The sequence below is a fragment of the Aethalodelphis obliquidens genome, unplaced genomic scaffold, assembly GCF_003676395.1.
Source record: "Aethalodelphis obliquidens isolate GAN/ISIS:26980383/991018 unplaced genomic scaffold, ASM367639v1 scaffold61, whole genome shotgun sequence".
Taxonomy (NCBI): domain Eukaryota; kingdom Metazoa; phylum Chordata; class Mammalia; order Artiodactyla; family Delphinidae; genus Aethalodelphis; species Aethalodelphis obliquidens.
Window position 1 is genome coordinate 8181768 of NW_020838005.1, and position 17378 is coordinate 8199145.

Consider the following 17378-nt stretch of genomic DNA (forward strand, 5'->3'; position numbering starts at 1 on the left):
ATAAAAGACAGAACATCACTGGATGCAGGAAGAAAAGTTTTCCCTGAATAAAATGTTTTAAAATGACAACACTTGACTTTATAGTTGAAGTGGCAAAGAACAGACCGGCGAATTATAACTTTAAAAATACCTGTGTGAGAATGCTGCAAAAATAGTTTTATAAGGCATCTCCATTTAGAGAATATTATATCATCGTGATCCCTGGTAGAGCAATTTTACTTTTCTGTTCTGAAGACCATGTAGGCGAGAATCATAGATCCACAGGGATGTATTTGACTTAGGAAAGGTCAAGCTGAGGTAGCGTAGGTGAACAAAGAAGATCTGGAATACGATTGGTTTAAGGGGAAGGTTTTCGATTAGATGTTAAAAATAACTGCCCGGTAATGGAGCCAACTTCGAACCAATGTGACTCTTTCCTGGTGTCTTTATAAATTGGTGTAAGTCATGTGCCATGTGGGAGTTCATCTGACCCTTGGTGAGCTGGGTAAACCTGGACTTGAACCCTACATTTCCACTTGTTGAAGAAGTCCAAAGTCATTCTATGACCGTTGGCGAATGTCTGGACATTTGCTCTCTCATGGCTTCCTGGGCTCTTGTCCCACACAGGCTGACTGGGTGCCCCCTCCTATTGACCTGGATATCAAACTGCTCCTGTATTGTCTGCCTCAAAATTTGAACCAAAGCATTTGTAAACATGTGATTTTACTGATGATCGGAAAGGTTGGGGGACAAAAACACATCACTTATTATATTGCCCTGTTCTCCAGGCCCATTTTTACTGCTCAGCACCAGAAGTTTCTCTCCTGGCTTTTTCTCTGCAGCACCTGCTCCTCTGTTTGGCTGGCTTGTCTCTCCTCTTCTGCCCACCTCTTTACTCCCTCTCCCCCGACCCTGTCCTTCTCGCTAGGAAACAGCACATTCTTCCCTTACCTCATGCCTAGCAACCTCCCTGGCCTCTGAGGTCACCAGCTGGAGTACTCCCAGCATTTATGAACTTGTTTTCTGAGCAGAAAGGGCTCATAGAGAAGAATTCTGGACCAAATGTTAGGATAATATTTCCTAACTGGATTATGTTATGTCTGTATTTGAATGAAAGACATTTGGTGTGGTGATGTTGAAAATCATTAGAATGGGACGCGTGACTTCTCAACAGTTTATCCCATTTAATCCTTAGCAAGTGTAGGGAAGGAAAAACTTTTCCTCTACCCTCCTGGGCTCAGTAACTGAGAACCTGTAGTGCACTTACTGGTTTAGACATATTCCACTACTAGACTGTAATCTTCTCGTACAATTGTTTTCTCAAAAAATATTTCTGGAATAATGAAGTAAGTAGCAATCTTATTTTAGTGAAATTACTAAAGAAAACGCCTCAGTTTTCCTCTATAGGCTTAATATTCAACCAAAGTCGTTGGTTGAATGAATCAGAATGAGTTGATCTTGAGTCCAAATGGAGGAGTATGTCTATCTCATACTCTTACATTCATGTTTCATTGTGTTATCAACTTACCCCCAAGGAATGTGAATCCTCATTATTTAGTAATAATTTTCCCCTAAATCCTGTCATATGCTCCCATAGCCACAAAAACGGTCTGCGTTGGTTGGGTTAGACCAATTTGTCTTCACAATAATTTCCTTGATTGATGTGCAGCTCAGAGAAGTAAAGCGAGCTTCCGAGTTCATCACTATGATTATCAAAATAATGCTCAGCTTCTCTAGAAAGAGCATCCCTGGTGCCCGCCAGAGTACCTGGGACATAGCTGATGATTACTTAAAATGCGCTGAATGAATAAATGAACAAATTAAAGCACGAGGCGTTTAACTCCTAAAAATACAAACACTTTTTCATTCATTTAAGCCAATCTGGCCTCATCCTCCCTGAAACAGTGATAAGAATTAGTCAAAGTCGATCAGAATCAACCCCAAATCTTTGACCAGCTATGAAGGAGAGGAATAGGCAGTTCTCTGAGTAACTTTTTTCTAAAACAAAGGCCAAAACAGATGGATTATCTACCTGGGTCTTTTTTTTTTTTTTTTTGGCTGCACCTCCCAGCACGTAGGATCTTAGTTCCCTGACCAGGGATGGGGCTTTCAGCCCCTGCAGTGGAAGCCCGGAGTCTTCACCACTGGCTCGCCAGGGAAGTCCCTAGCTTATCATTTTTAACTGTGGCCAGTTTCCATAATTTTGACTCCAGACATCTCATCAGTGAACACTTGCCACTAAGTCTTCCTCGTGGGGAGGTTGTTCATCAGCAGAGGACGTGTACCTTCTCCATCATGCCGCAGGGCATCGGACGACACCTGGGCCACCCCGATGCTTACAAAAAGACCACAAGGAGCTCTCTTACCCTCACCTGATTTTCTGAGCTAAACTGCGAGGGTTACAGAGCAAGTGATGAAAACGGAGAAAGGCTGTTGATTAGAAACATTCAGCCCCACCTCACACACAGGAAGCAGAGCTCAGCCTCCTGCCAGCATCATTGCCTTTTCCCCAGGGTGTGCGCTTTGTCTGGGGAACGCGCCCCTCTCAGAGCACCACTGGGAGGAAACGAGTCAGAGCAGGATTCTGGGCTGACGTTCATCATTGACTTTGATGACCTCTTTCCAAGGCTGGAAAAGACAGCCATGAACAAGGCTTCTCCGGGAAAAGAGAAGCTGCCGCCTTCTGTGCTTCCCATGCAGACCGTCTTAGCCTAATTCCTACCTCTATTTTTTAAGGTTAGGAATGAGGCTGATTCTTCTCCTGCATCAGAATAATCATAATAGATACACCAGGGACTTCCCTGGTGGCGCAGTGGTTAGGAATCCGCCTGCCAAGGCAGGGCACACGGGTTCGAGCCCTGGTCCGGAAAGATCCCACATGCCACGGAGCAACTAAGTCCATGCACCACAACTACTGAGCCCGCGTGCCACAACTACTGAAGCCCGCGCACCTAGAGCCCGTGCTCCACAACGAGAAGCCACCGCAATGAGAAGCCCGCGCGCTGCAACGAAGACCCAATACAACCAAAAATAAATAAATAAGTAAATAAATTTTAAAAATTAAAAAAAAAATAGATACACCAAGAGAATAGGCAAAATTTGGGGCAAACATTTGAATCTGCTGAGAGAAGTCACATTTATGATAACTGGTTAACAACTATTGGCCACTGGGGGAGGCAAGGAACTCAAGTGAAGAGCTGTTGTGGGATGCGGTTCTGTCTGCCTTTGACAGACGGAAGAGGATGCTTCAGAGTCTGCCGGGAAAGAAGTACTGTGCTCTCCGGCCTCAGGGGCCACCCTGGCAGGTCCAGACACATGAGCAGCTGACATTTGGTGTGGTGATCAGTACTGATCTTAATCAGCACCTCCAGCTATCTCCAAATGCGTCCTCTTCCCAGCTGCTGTGGCTCCAATAGCTTCGGTTTTATGTATTTCTTTAAGAACAGATCCCCTGTTATTATCTTGAAATGGAACATCAGAAACACATCAGTTTTATGTCTCTCACTCATCTGGAGTTCAAAGTATTGCAACAGTTCTGTTTCTTTTCCGTAGGAAATCACAGCAGGTGACCCTGAGGTTTCCCAACTTGAAGTAAGTGCATTGAACAGTCAGGGGTTTCGAAGATTTAGCTCATGAGCTGAAAGTCCACACTAACCATGTATCGGGTCGGAATGACTCGCTGTTGGAAAATAAACTGCTATAATAGCTCAGAGCGAACCCTGAGTTTTGTCAAAAATCTGTCACTTTCAATGACGGTGAAGATTGCATTTAAGGAGTCACTCTGCTTCTGCCTTTGCAGATGTGTTTTCCTCCATGTCCTATAAAATGAATCTGTGGAAGTAATCAAGGAATATCCACTACCCAGTGATGAAATAAAAAGATCACTCAAGAATTATTAGCTTATTTTTTTGGTTAGATATTAATCCAAAAATTCCAACCTGCTTTATTGATAATTGATATCATCTATTTTGACTTAATTCTTTAATTTCATTTCTTGGAAACAAGGCACATGATTTTCTCTGTAAAAGTTCAATTACCAGTTGAAACTGCATTAAGTTTTTAAGCTACTGAATTAAATTAGGTGCTTTGATACAGTAATTGACTGAACAGTTTAACATCAAGCTATAGGAACACGGAGACGTTTACAATGAATCGCTAGTATTGGCGAAGCCACCTCCCAGCTGACCTGCAAATAGCAAATCTCAGCTCCCATTTTGTGAAAACTGATGTATTTTCACAACTAAAGTTGCCTCTTTTCTTTTTTCCCCAAATGTTCGTCTTAAGGAATTAAATCTGAGAAATGGGGGAGGGCCGTGTTTTGAGGAAAGAGGTCACCAAACAGACTCCAAACCCTGAGGTGGGGCAGTAAGGCCTCTTTTGCTCAATTCCTTCTCTTCACCCACAGTGTCCCCTCACCTGAGAACAGAAATCAGATTTAAAACAAGACAAAACACACAAACAAACAAAAAAACCAGGAAAGGGAATTAAAATAGCTGCAGCAAAAGCAATAGGATTTTTGAACAGTAGAGAGAAATCACTGGGAAATATTATTATCCTTGTTGTCAGAAACTTGGGGTCACACAGGAAGTTGTATCAAGGGGCCTCTGGGATTCAGGGATAAAGCTGGACTAGAAGAAAACATTTGGCAAGAATGTGGGAGGAATCAGGCTGCCACTCAAAAAATTACTGTCCTTTTATTACTCAAGTGGCCCAAATAGGAAATGGATTCCTCTGATATGTGATAAAGACCTTTACAAGGTTGTAATAGTGGCCAGGTTTCTTGGTTACCATTACCGTACCGAGTAGAAACATTTCATTTCAAAGATATTTTCCAAACTGTCTTAAATCCTGTGTGTAAAGAGGAAGCAAAAAAAGAAGAGAAAAACAGAAAACGGTAAGCTAGGCCACAAGGGTAAAAAAGACAAAAAAAAAAAAAAAAGGTCTGTGTATGTACAGAGCACACAGTCTTTGGAGGAAAATATTATAAAAATAAATTAAAATGTAACATGGTAAATGCTATTACAGAGATGCAGATAAAACGCGGTTGGAGGACAGGGCAAGGTCGGAATCCTCACGGCATTTGAGATGGGAATTGAAGAAATAACAGCAGTTTTCCAAGAAGCAAGAAAAATGCAAGTGTGGTGTTCCAGTCAGGAAGAGCAGTGCTGCAGGCTGGCATTTACAGGATGAGACAGTCAATGAGAGAAGAGTATACAGTGCATGGCAGATACAAACGCAAGAGAGGCTGCCAAGTCTGCGAGGAGCCAGAGCAAAAGGCCCTTCTCCCAGCCTGCCCAGGCAGTGCTTCTGCAGCTTTCACTTGAATCTGAATCACCTAGAGGAGAGCTTGATCCGTCACAGGGCGGGGGAACTAAGAGTTTTGCTTTCGGTAGGTCGGTGGGAGATGGGGGGTTAGATGGGGCGTTTGGATTAGAGGCGAGGCAAGACTTTGCTAATTCTGCAGAGCCAGGGACCACCCTGCCATGTAACACTGAGATCAGGTGTTCTGACTGCATCCTGAGGGCGATGGAGCAACCACAATGACAGACCATAGAGCACTATGAATGGAGAGACATGTGTATCATTGGCTTTGGTTTACTGTGTGGCGTATTGCCCAAGTATGAAAGTCTGGTAATGGGAAAATCAATACGGGATTACTAAATATTCTAATTGAGAGATGAACAAAAATCTCAGTTCCCTGACCAGGGACTGAACCTGGCCATGGCAGTGATTGTGTCGGATCCTAACCACTAGATCACCAGGGAACTCCCGAGAGCTTCCTATCCTGGTAGAAACTGAAATAAAGAAGAATGGCAAAGAAATATGTCTTAGGTAGAAGCAATAGGATTGGACATCCTCTTGGATTTGAGAGTCGCCATAAAGAAAGAAATGAGGAAGGACAAAGTAAGTCTTAGCCCAGGAGAACAGGAGCATAATAGAGGCATTAACAGAAGCATAGAATATAAAACACTGCAGCAGGTCTCAAGAAGGAGGGATACTGTGACTTCTATTTCCAGCAATATTGCTTTTTTTTTTTTAAGATATTTTTTGATGTGGACCATTTTTAAAGTCTTTATTGAATTTGTTACAATATGGCTTCCGTTTTGCGTTTTGGTTTTTTGGCTGTGAGGCACGTGGGATCTTAGCTGCCCGACCAGGGATCAAACCTGCACCCCCTGCACTGGAAGGCGAAGTCCCAACCACTGGACCACCAGGGAAGTCCCCGAGCAATATTGCTTTATAGATAATTTAAAAAACATCCTGTACAATGCTGGATTAAAAAACAAATCCTTTTTAGGGCAGTGAAAATACCCTATCTGATATTATAATGATGGATACATTTCACTAGACATTTATGCAAACCATAGAATGTACAACCCACAGAGTGGATCCTAAGGTCAACTACGGACTTTGGGTGATTACGACATGTCTATGTAGGGTCATCCTTGGTAAAATGTACCATATGGTGAAGGATGTTGATAACAGGGGAGACCGTGCATGTGTGGGGCGGGGGGTACATGGGAATCTCTGTACTTCCCTCTCAATTTTGTTGTAAGCCTTAAGCTGCTCTAAAAAATATATAAAGTCTTTTGAAAAAAACAAATCTTTTTGACATTTAGGAAGGCACACAGTGTCTGACGCTGCTCAAAGATTAAATAGGATAAAAAAAAAGATTAAATGGAATACAGAACAAATCTTAGATTTGGCAGCCGGAGATCATTCATTATCTTCCTCGTGAAAGTAGTTTCCCTCAACGGGGAGAGAAGAAGCCCAACTGTAATCAGTTGAGGGGAGCCTGGAAGTTCAGAACGTGGGCACACCAAGTGTGGCTGCACTCCTGAGAAACGTGATCGTGAAGAGAAGGGAGGTTACACGAACTTGGTGGAATGTTTGGATCGAGCGAAATTGGTGGTGGTTGTTTAAGGATAAGAGGAATTTTTAGCCTGTTTGCAGGCAGATGCCAATGGAAAGGAAAGGTCCAAAATTCTTGAGATTGGCTACAACTGGTCAAGCAAGGCCCACAAGTAGGCAGGAAGTATTAAGAGATGTCAGCCAGAGGATGTTCCGTTTTCCTCTTTCTTCCATATCAGTAAGAGCTAAATAATTGTCACTGATGACACTTTTTGAGTAAGTATTGGATGTGAATCTCATGTTACCAGCTGAGTTGCACCTGCTCTATTTATTTTCATTATTTTTTTTAATAAATCAACTTAATTTCAGTTTCCAAGCCCCACTGGGCTATTGTGAAACTTACCGGTCCTTCTGAGAGTCTTTCCCTGCCCCACCCAGAGTCCTGCTCTGGTTCTGGGGTCACGTGAAATGATATTACAGGCTCTGGCCATCTGCGACCATCCTCCCAATGACGAGAGTGATCCCCTGAGCCTGTCGGTGTGCCTCCTTTAGCTCTGGCCGATCTTTACTATTCTTCCTCATCCTTAGGAGTCCACTGTGATCCTGTCCAGGCCCCCCTGCCCGAGGTTCTGTGAGGCCCCTCCTCTTGGGGGGTCTTCCCAGCTTTTCAGGCTCTGCCCCGAAGCATGCAGACCCCTCTGCTCTCAGGATTCACAGCCCCCTCCTCCTCTCCCTCTGCTTGGGGACCTTCTGTGTCCTCTGGAGGAGCATGTGTTCCTTTATGTTTTTTCAAGGCAATCTATCTCTGTCTTCAAATTACAACCTCTCCCCCCGCCCCTGCCCCGACCTCACTTCCTGCTTCCTTCGAAACCTAAATTCTCGGAAGGTTTGAGCCTTTGAAGAAATAAAAGAACGATTTTCAAGCCAGTTGCACTTTTCTGTCCTGCTCTAAATTGCTTGAAATGTTGGTGTGGTGGGTGGAGAACCGAAAGAAAGTAGAAGATACAGAGGGGAGATCAGTCATACACACGCAAGCACACATGCACATCGTGTGCCAGCACATATGCCAAACATTTTACATGTATTGGCGCATTTAAACCTCATACAACCACACGAGAGAATATTATCTCCATTTTACAAGTGAGAAAACTGAGCCTTTGGGAGATTAAGTTATTTGTCCAGGTTTTAAAAAAATAGTACATAATAAAAGTAAGAATTCAACTAAAAAACCTCTTCCCCAAATCCACCCAATTAATCAGTCTACTAACCTCCGCCTAATGATAAGTTTTCTAAAGATAAAATAATATGGACCTTTACATAGATCTACTGAAACAGCAAGAGGCTTCAGAAAGGTCTGCCTTTTATTTATAGTTATGTAGAGTTTAAAGACGTGATTAGCCCCATTTCCCAGAGAAATCTATGAAAATGAAGTTTAACATGGATATAATAACATCAAATATTTATTTAAAACTTAGCCTTGACTTTAGACTCTTTGAGGACAGGGTAAACACTTCTATCTCCCCTCAAAATGCCTAACACATTCCCTATAAAGAGTAAATAATAAATCGGAATCTATATTCCCACCTATAAATAGGTCTGGCAGCTGCTCAGTGAGGCTCATACAGGGCTCAGGGCAGAATAACTGTCCTGGGAAAGCAGATCTTTAGCTCCTAGATACTTACAGCCAGGAAACCTTGTGTTCATCCTGAGACCCGAGTGCTTTTTTTATCTTAGGGGCCCTCTCGATTGTGTTATTGATTCAGAGTATCGTAGGGTAGGCAGTCTGGTACCTACCCCAAGAAAATGCAGGGATAGAGTGGCAAAGTATAGAAAATTGTGACCACCCTTTAGAAAAGGGATTTAAATATTTGTATCAGATTTTTTAAAAAAAAATTCCATTCCCTTTGATTCAGTAATTCTACTTCTGAAAATTTAACCCTGATGGTCTTTTGGTAGGTCAACTTCACTCATCTAAAGTCCCAGTTATTCATGAACACTTATCTGCTATGAAGGTATTTTTTTTTAGATGTGATTAAAGCAAAAACTCAGTCGACTGTGAGTAAAAGAGATTATCCTAGATATCCTGAGAAGGCCTTACTCCATCAGCTAAAAGTCCTGAAATGCGGCTGAGGCTTCTCAGAAGAAGCAATTCTGCTTGTGGACGGACGGCAGTTTCAGGCCAGCCCAGAGAGTGCCGGCCGGCTCTTCCGAACGTCCTGCCCTGAGATTCCACGCTTGCCTCGCAGGCCTCCACGAGGCGAGCCAGCTCCTTGCACTCTGTCTCTTAGCATACATCTCCTACTGCTTCTGCTTCTCTGGGTGAGCCCTGACTGACACTCAAAAAAGAAATAATCTGAAATTTGTGAAAGTTTCATGTAATGAGGTGACCACAAGAGCATTTTTATAATAGCAAACTTAAACGTGCACTGTTGTGAGTGCAACTGATGTAATTATGGCACAATCACTGGTTAGATGTCTACACGTGAAGTTTTGGTCATAGTATAAGAAAAGCTTATGTTTAAGTTTAAAATGTAGGATAGATTACTCAGCCATCAAAAGAAACGAAATTGAGTTATTTGTAGTGAGGTGGATGGACCTAGAGTCTGTCATACAGAGTGAAGTAAGTCAGAAAGAGAAAAACAAATACCGTATGCTAACACACATATACGGAATCTAAAAAAAAAAAAAAAGAAAAAAAAAAAAGAAATGGTCATGAAGAACCTAGGGGCAAGACGGGAATAAAGACGCAGACCTACTAGAGAATGGACTTGAGGACATGCGGAGGGGGAAGGGTAAGCTGGGATGAACTGAGAGAGTGGCATGGACATATATACACTAGCAAGTGTAAAATAGATAGCTAGTGGGAAGCAGCCACATAGCACAGGGAGATCAGCTCAGTGCTTTGTGACCACCTAGAGGGGTGGGATAGGGAGGGTGGGAGGGAGACACAAGAGGGAAGAGATATGGGGACATATGTATATGTATAACTGATTCACTTTGTTATAAAGCAGAAAATAACACACCATTGTAAAGCAATTATACTCCAATAAAGATGTTTAAAAAAAATGTAGGATAGAAACTATAGAGAGTATGGTCCCAATTATGTAAAAGCGTATCCAAAAAAAAGCTTAGAAGGGAACTTGTATTAAAAGACATTGTCTTTGGGAGGTAGAACTATTTATTATATTTTAAACTGAGAAAAAGCAAAGTAAATTTTAATACTTAAAAAAAAATCTAGCAGTTTATGCGGTGCATTCTTTCAGAATTAAGGATATTTCCAAATATACATAATTTTAAAACTACTGCTTTTAAATTCATGGGCATTTTTCCAAGAAATCTGGTGCCTTAAGATTTTATGCAATGATAATATATTCTTACATAATACATAAACTTGAATAACTTTATTGCAAATCTGGTGAGCTGCTTGATTCTAGGGCCAATGGCATAAATAAGATGAAGCCAGGAATCATTGTAAAGGAAGGAATGAGCACTCTGAAGTTTCAAATACTTTGAATAACAGAGCAAAGCAAGTTTGAATAACTTGTTCTTATTCAAGTCACAAGTTGTGATACATTCTGTACAGCGCTAGTAAAGGCTTACTATACCTAGCACAACCTGTCAGAAACTATGCACATAAAAAGTACAGATAAGACAGTTATTCCGATCCTGCTTTCTGAATAGTTGCCTGAGATTAGATTTTGAGCAGGACGTCTTTCTATCAAAACGAACCATAATTTTAGCAGTTGTTATCATAGGCATATATTTTAACACATGTATCTGCTTCTATGCAAAAAAGAAAAATATGACGGATGCTTCTCACAAGCCCACGCTTCCTTCACCACCAACAACCCCCTTACCCCACCATCTGCGTGTGCACACGTGTCTGAACACATCTCTCCTGTCCCAAGGCACCTTTGAAAATCAACAGTTTTTGTCAGAAAAGGAGTCAGACAAAAGAGATAGATGGAATCAGGGCTATAGACCCATGAGATTTTTTTCACAGTTAAATCTGATGTGTGCGCAGAAATGAGGTATAAAGTGAATTTTCTGTCTTCTAGGATTTGTCCAATGAGGATAAAAACTCGGTAATGTTCCTTAGTCCTAGCTGCCACATTCAGTAATTGACCGCCTAATCTATTATCACTTCCTTTTTTTTCTTTTTTAACATCTTTATTGGAGTATAATTGCTTTACAATGGTGTGCTTGTTTCTGCTTTATAACAAAGTGAATCAGTTATAAATATACATATATCCCCATATCCCCTCCCTCTTGCAACTCCCCCCTACCCTCCCTATCCCACCCTTCTAGGTGTTCACAAAGCAACAAGCTGATCTCCCTGTGCTATGCAGCTGCTTCCCACTAGCTATCTATTTTACATTTGGTAGTATATATAAGTCCATGCCACTCTCTCACTTCGTCCTATTATCACTTCTTAAACATATTTTATACACACATTTAAACAGACTTTAAGTCTAAAGCAAATACCTCTAGAGCAGCAACTATTTTTTTTACGTTATTTTGTGTTTTATGGTGTGTAAGAACCCATCGTTTCTTATATAGCATGAATGCATTGATTGTGCTAGTATCTGTATATTCAGAGGACTATTGATATTTCAATAGGTTACATTTGAAAATACATACTTTAAAGGCACAAGAATGTGGATACTAAATACAGGGTCAGTGGGTTTCCTTTTCTGCTTGCCTTGTGTCTCTAGATCTGGCGTGACTCCAGATTCTCAGATTTGAAAGAAGTCAAACTTTGGAGATTCTGAGATCATACAGCAGGCTTTAGGTTAGGGACATCCTCCAATACCTGTGTGTGCTTCCCTCCCCCAGCACTCCTGGGGGTACCAACTTCTTTGAAAAAAACATCCTGGGGAGGCAGGCTCTTTAGCCAAAAGTCCTGAACTCTATGAGATCATAATCATAATTTCGTACAGAAATTTTGGAAGACGTCAATAGAGTTTGGCAATGTGCTGTGGGCATATGTGCTTGTTAGAGAAAACATGGAGTGACTGTGAAGAGTTGATGACAATTCTGGATCCTTTTCTTTGAAGCATCTGTTTTCATTTACATTCAGTTGTTCATCTGCTATTCATTCAGGAAGGATTTTTAGTAGCTTAGACATATATAAGCAGTTAAATAGTTGAATCTATATGGAAAGCTAATAATACAGTCAATGATGGGAAAAGGTTAACGCAGAGTTTATTATATGTGTGTGTGTGTATACAAATATATATATATATGGCAATTTCTCCTTTTATTTGTAGCCTTATCGCTTTTATTTGTACTAGAACTTGTTATGAATGATAATGTTGTTAGTTGCTGAGGCACCTAGAGTGCTTATGTTCTGAAGATGTGCAGTTCTGTGCCATGGAATAAATGTGGGTTTCTATCCTGGAGCATTAGATAAGCTGTCTCTTACGTGAGGCATTATTTTTATGTGAAGGCAAGTAAGATTACTTTATTAAGTAGAATGCAAAATTCGTTTATTTAATTTGTGGCTGCTTTGGGTCTTTGTTGCTGAGCGCGGGCTTTTCTCTAGTTGCGGCGGGCAGGGGCTACTCTTCACTGTGGGGTGTGGGCTTCTCATTGCGGTGGCTTCTCTTGTTGCGGAGCATGGGCTCTAGGCGCGTGGGCTTCAGTAGTTGTGGCTCACGGGCTTAGTCGCTCCGTGGCATGTGGGATTTTCCCGGACCAGGGCTCGAACCCGTGTCCCCTGCATTGGCAGGCGCGTTCTTAACCACTGTGCCACCAGGGAACTCCCCGAAATTCGTTTTTAAATAAAACACTTGGACCGCTTCAAGCTATACCCTTAGACTTCTAGGGCTACACTTCTCATTCACACATTCTTAAGCAGAACACCAAAGGCACAACACATGAAAGAAAATAATTGGTAAATTAGACTTCATTAAAATGAAAAACGTTTGCTCTTAAAAAAAAAAAAAAAACGCTATTAAGAAAATAAAGGAAAGCCAAAAACTGGGAGAAAATATACATGACACATATGTCAGACGAAAAACTTGTATCCAGAATATAGAAAGAACTCTTACAATTTAATAACAAGAAGACAAACAACTCAGAAAATGCCAAACTGTTTCCCAAGGTGGCGTACAGAGCCCCCCTGCAGTGTATGAAAGTCACTTACTAACTTGTGTGATCTTTGGCAAGTCGCGACACATCTCTCAGACTCAGAAACAGCAGTAGAATGCAAAACTAGTCACAGTGAAGCTCCTTCCAAGACGTGGAGTCTTTCCCCCCAAACTTTGAAACCTGGCAGGCTTTGTGACCTGCGTTGACCAACAGAATGCACTAGAAATGAGGCTGAGCTAGTTCCAAGCCTGGGCCCCGGGAGGTCTTGGAGTTTCCACTCCGCAGCTTTTAGAATCTGGAGGGCATCCCATGAACAAGCCTGGGTTTCTAGGCTAGAGAAGAGCCCTGTTGTCTCAGCTAAGGCCCTTCTAGACTAGGAAGCCTCAAAGTGACTTGTGATCACAAGTTCACAGCTCTGCCAGATCACCTAGACCAGGTCAAGACCAAGAATCAGCCAGCGAAGCCCTGCCTAAATCACTATCCACAGAATCACATTCAGGGTTGACAGTTTCAGCCGATAATTTTGGAGGGAGTTTGTTAATCACAACAGATAAGATAGCTCAGCAGTGAAATGGGATAACACAAGTTACCTACCTAATAGGACTATTGGGAGATTTATTTATTTTTATTAATGAATTTTTTTTTATTGGAGTTTAGTTGATTTACAATGTTGTGTTAGTTTCTGCTGTACAGCAAAGTGCGTCAGATTCTATTCCCATACAGGTCATTACAGAGTAGTGAGTAGGGTTCCCCGTGCTATACAGTAAGTCCTTATTGGTTATCTATTCTTGGGAGATTTAATGAAATAATATATATAATCCACTCTGGCCGGTCAGAGTGAGTACTCAGATAGGTTAGCCATGATTAGAGTTACTGTTATTATCATAATCTTTAGCTTGTGGGAGAGGGGACTTTTTCAAAAGTCTGACACTTCATGTGGCTAATATGTTATTTCATAGCCTATGAAACTTCCCACTTTGAAAAAATATTTACATCATGAGCTACAGTGTAGCCCTCCTACTACACTGGCTGAAAATTACCCTTCTTGACAAGAAAGGTGGAGGCGCTTGTCCAGACCACGGCTGTTAATACAAATATGTTGCTGGTTCAGAGAGGAAGAAACGTGATGGTTCTTCTCCCTACTAATCTATCAGCTCCTGTTCTATCAAATTACGTGAGCTTTTTGTCTTGTGTGGCGTCCCACTGGACCGATTAGGTGTAAGGGAGGGAGAGAGGAGAGCGTCCAAATACTATCAAAGAGACAGAGGTTCCAAGTGGACCACACAGAGCAACTTGAATACAATAATCTCATCGACTGTTGCTTTGACATTAGCTGGGACGCTGAGCTCCATTACATGAATATTACCACAAATGATGATGCTCATCTGAATGTAAGATTTAGGATTTTGTTCCAACGCATGTTGCCTTCATGTTCCCAAGCCCCCAAGTATAAAAGCTGTAAATATTTCTAAAAATATATATTCTAAAAAATATTCCTAAATCTACAGAGGCTGATCAAACACTAATCCTTTTTAATCTTCCCTTTAATTTTTTGGCATAATTTTCAAAATTTTTACAAAATCTTTCTCAGAAGTATATTAACTGTTATGCTAACAAGTGTTAATGTAGTTCCTGTCTTTCCCTGAAAGGACTATAAAACTGCAAGCCTTCTAGGATTTAAAGCATGGATAGAAATACTCAATCCAGGTGTTTCTAAATCACCTTCCACAATCTCAAACAATGCTGTACTTGAATAGCTCTGGCAAAATGTCTTAGAGCATCATCTGTGTTACGTAACATCAAGTTATGTTACATCCAGAATAAATGCATAAAATAAAGCAAAGCCTGCTGACATATTTACTTTCAGGACACTCTATCATATGAATTTTATAATCATATTTGGAAATCCAGCTGTAAAGGTACGTGTACTAGATAAATGGCTATTGGGCATTTGACAGATCACAAGATTGAACTGTATATAATGAAAAATTCTAAACCAATGTTGGGGCAATTCATCCTTTCAAGTTAAAATCTTCAATTAATCACCTAATTTCTGTCAATATCAATATAACAATCCTTTTTATGCCTATTAATAATAAAAAAAGATTACAACATTTTTCTGAAATCTCCCTAAAAGTGATTTCTGGCTTTTAAAAGTCTTGTCTTATCTAAAGTGTTTCTATAAATATAAATGTCCTCTGTGCCCAGTGTAATCAATTTTCCACTTTCAGTAAATTCCAGAGAACTCTGCCCTCTGCAGGAAGTGTTGGCTCGACATCCTGGTGGACTGCTTGTTTCTATTAGCGACTGTGTTCTTTAGAGAGGAATGTCTCCATGTGTGCTAGACTTCAGTTCCAGGAAGGCAACAGGTCCAAGCCTAAGCATTATTTCTCTCCAATTAGGAACACACTTGTGTTTATTACCCGCAAAATACATTGCTTGAGTTGGAATTTATGGATCTGCATAACTGGAAGAATTGTTTCTTTAGGCTGAGGCACTCTCTGACGGTAGCTCTACGCTTTGAGCAAACATCTGAACAAGAACTCCAAGTGGTCGTCATTAACGCATACATCGCGGGAGATCCTTGGCAGTTCAAATGCGTCAGCACATAAAATCACTGCCACTTTGAAACCCAAGACTGCTTGGGGAGATATTTGCTGTTTTAAAAATGGTCATAAAAATGAAAGTGAATTTTATTTGATGAAAATGATGTGAAAAACAAATTATACGTTAACTATTTGAGGAGTCAAAAAAGGGGCTGGGGGCTTCCCTGGTGGCGCCGTGGTTGAGGGTCCGCCTGCCGATGCAGGGGACACGGGTTCGTGCCCCGGTCCGGGAGGATCCCACATGCCGCGCAGCGGCTAGGCCCATGGGCCATGGCCGCTGAGCCTGCGCGTCCGGAGCCTGTGCTCCGCGGCGGGAGAGGCCACAGCGGTGAGAGGCCCGCGTATCGCAAAAAAAAAAAAAAAAAAAGGGGGCTGAATGGAACCCAAGGCCCATTACATGTGGTCTCTGGAAATGTGTTTACAAGATGCGGTTGATGCAATTAATAGAATGAAGCGTGTTGCCGATGCTGCAGGCTCACACAATGAGCAGATGCTACCCCCATAATTTTCCCTTCTTTCCTTTGCCACTGCTTTCTCCTGCTCCACTGAAACCAGTGAGATGGTGCAGCTTAGAACATATAATCAACCCAGGAGCAGGGATCTTAGATACAGGAACTCAATTGTCTTCTCCTTGTTGCCCCAGCTTATGTGAACACTGCGCCCTTAGGCTACCAACCCTACAGAAAGCTGTCCTATTTGCCCTGCCCAGCTCTTTTCCTAGTTTTCACTGTTGAGCTACGTCTTAATTCCTACCTCCTCAGCCCATGTTTGTCCCTTTCACTATTCTGGGTACGTAACACTTTACCTCTCTGTACTTCATCAGTGATGGGAGGAAAGTAGGGATGGGCTACTTTGGCAACGTTTGAATATTTCTCTAGTGATCTTGCACTAATTTTGTGGGGTTTTTTCTACTTTGTACTTTTAAAAAATTTCAAAATGAACATGTGTTACTTTGAATTTGTTAAAAAGGGAGAGTGGTATATATTCAGAATAAAACCATAAAAGATTGTATATTCTTACACAGTCATTTTAATAGGAAGTATGAAAGTTGAAACTATAATAAGTATTCTTATCTAAAAAATTTGAGTTTACATATTCTTTTTGACCTCAGGGTAAAGGATGTTATTTGTAACTCCTCCAAACTCATCTTTTAAAATTTAACAAGACAGTTCAGTAGTCTATTTTTACCATAAATCTATCTGGAGTAAGAATGTTGATAACCTCAAGGTTAACATATATTCATTAGCTTTTTTTTTTTTTTTACTAAATCAGAGAGCAACATAATCCAAACAGTCTTATCCTTTTTCAGAACCTAAAAAAAAAAAGTCAGGGACTACCTTTTGAACTTTTTCCCTTCAGTTTCTCATAACCGCCTTAGTTCCCATGAGTAAAGTACATTCTTAAAGCTATAAAGTGTGAGAACATTATCCTGGAAGCAAAATGTTATTGTTAAACTACCAAATATATTTTAACACTGACTACTTTATAACTTTTATAACTTTGAAGATACACCAAAAACAATTTAAAAACACATGTCTCCTTTAACTTTAGCTTTTACAACTTAAAAATCAACTAAAACTGTACTAAGAGGGGAAGAGGTAGCGACTTTTCTGAAAATTCTTATGACCAGCTCTTGTTAAAATGTAATTTTTTTGTGTTTGAGCAAAGTGATTTCCTGTGTATTTTCCTACTCATCCTGATTCACTTTGCTAATAAAATGGGAAAGTATAGTTGCCATTACTCTTTACATCCTAACCTTAAATGCTAATGGTTCGCTGTAAATTTTTCTATATAACTTCAGATCTTAAAAGTCACTTTAATTTTTTTGTTGTTCTTAAATGATGGTTT

General features: G+C 40.9%; 1 protein-coding gene across 13 annotated transcripts in view; it reads right to left on the bottom strand.

Moving 5' to 3' along the window:
* Positions 1–17378, bottom strand: part of CEP44 (centrosomal protein 44) — a 171690-nt gene that overhangs the window by 123102 nt on the left and 31210 nt on the right. The gene's annotated exons all lie outside the window — the stretch shown is intronic.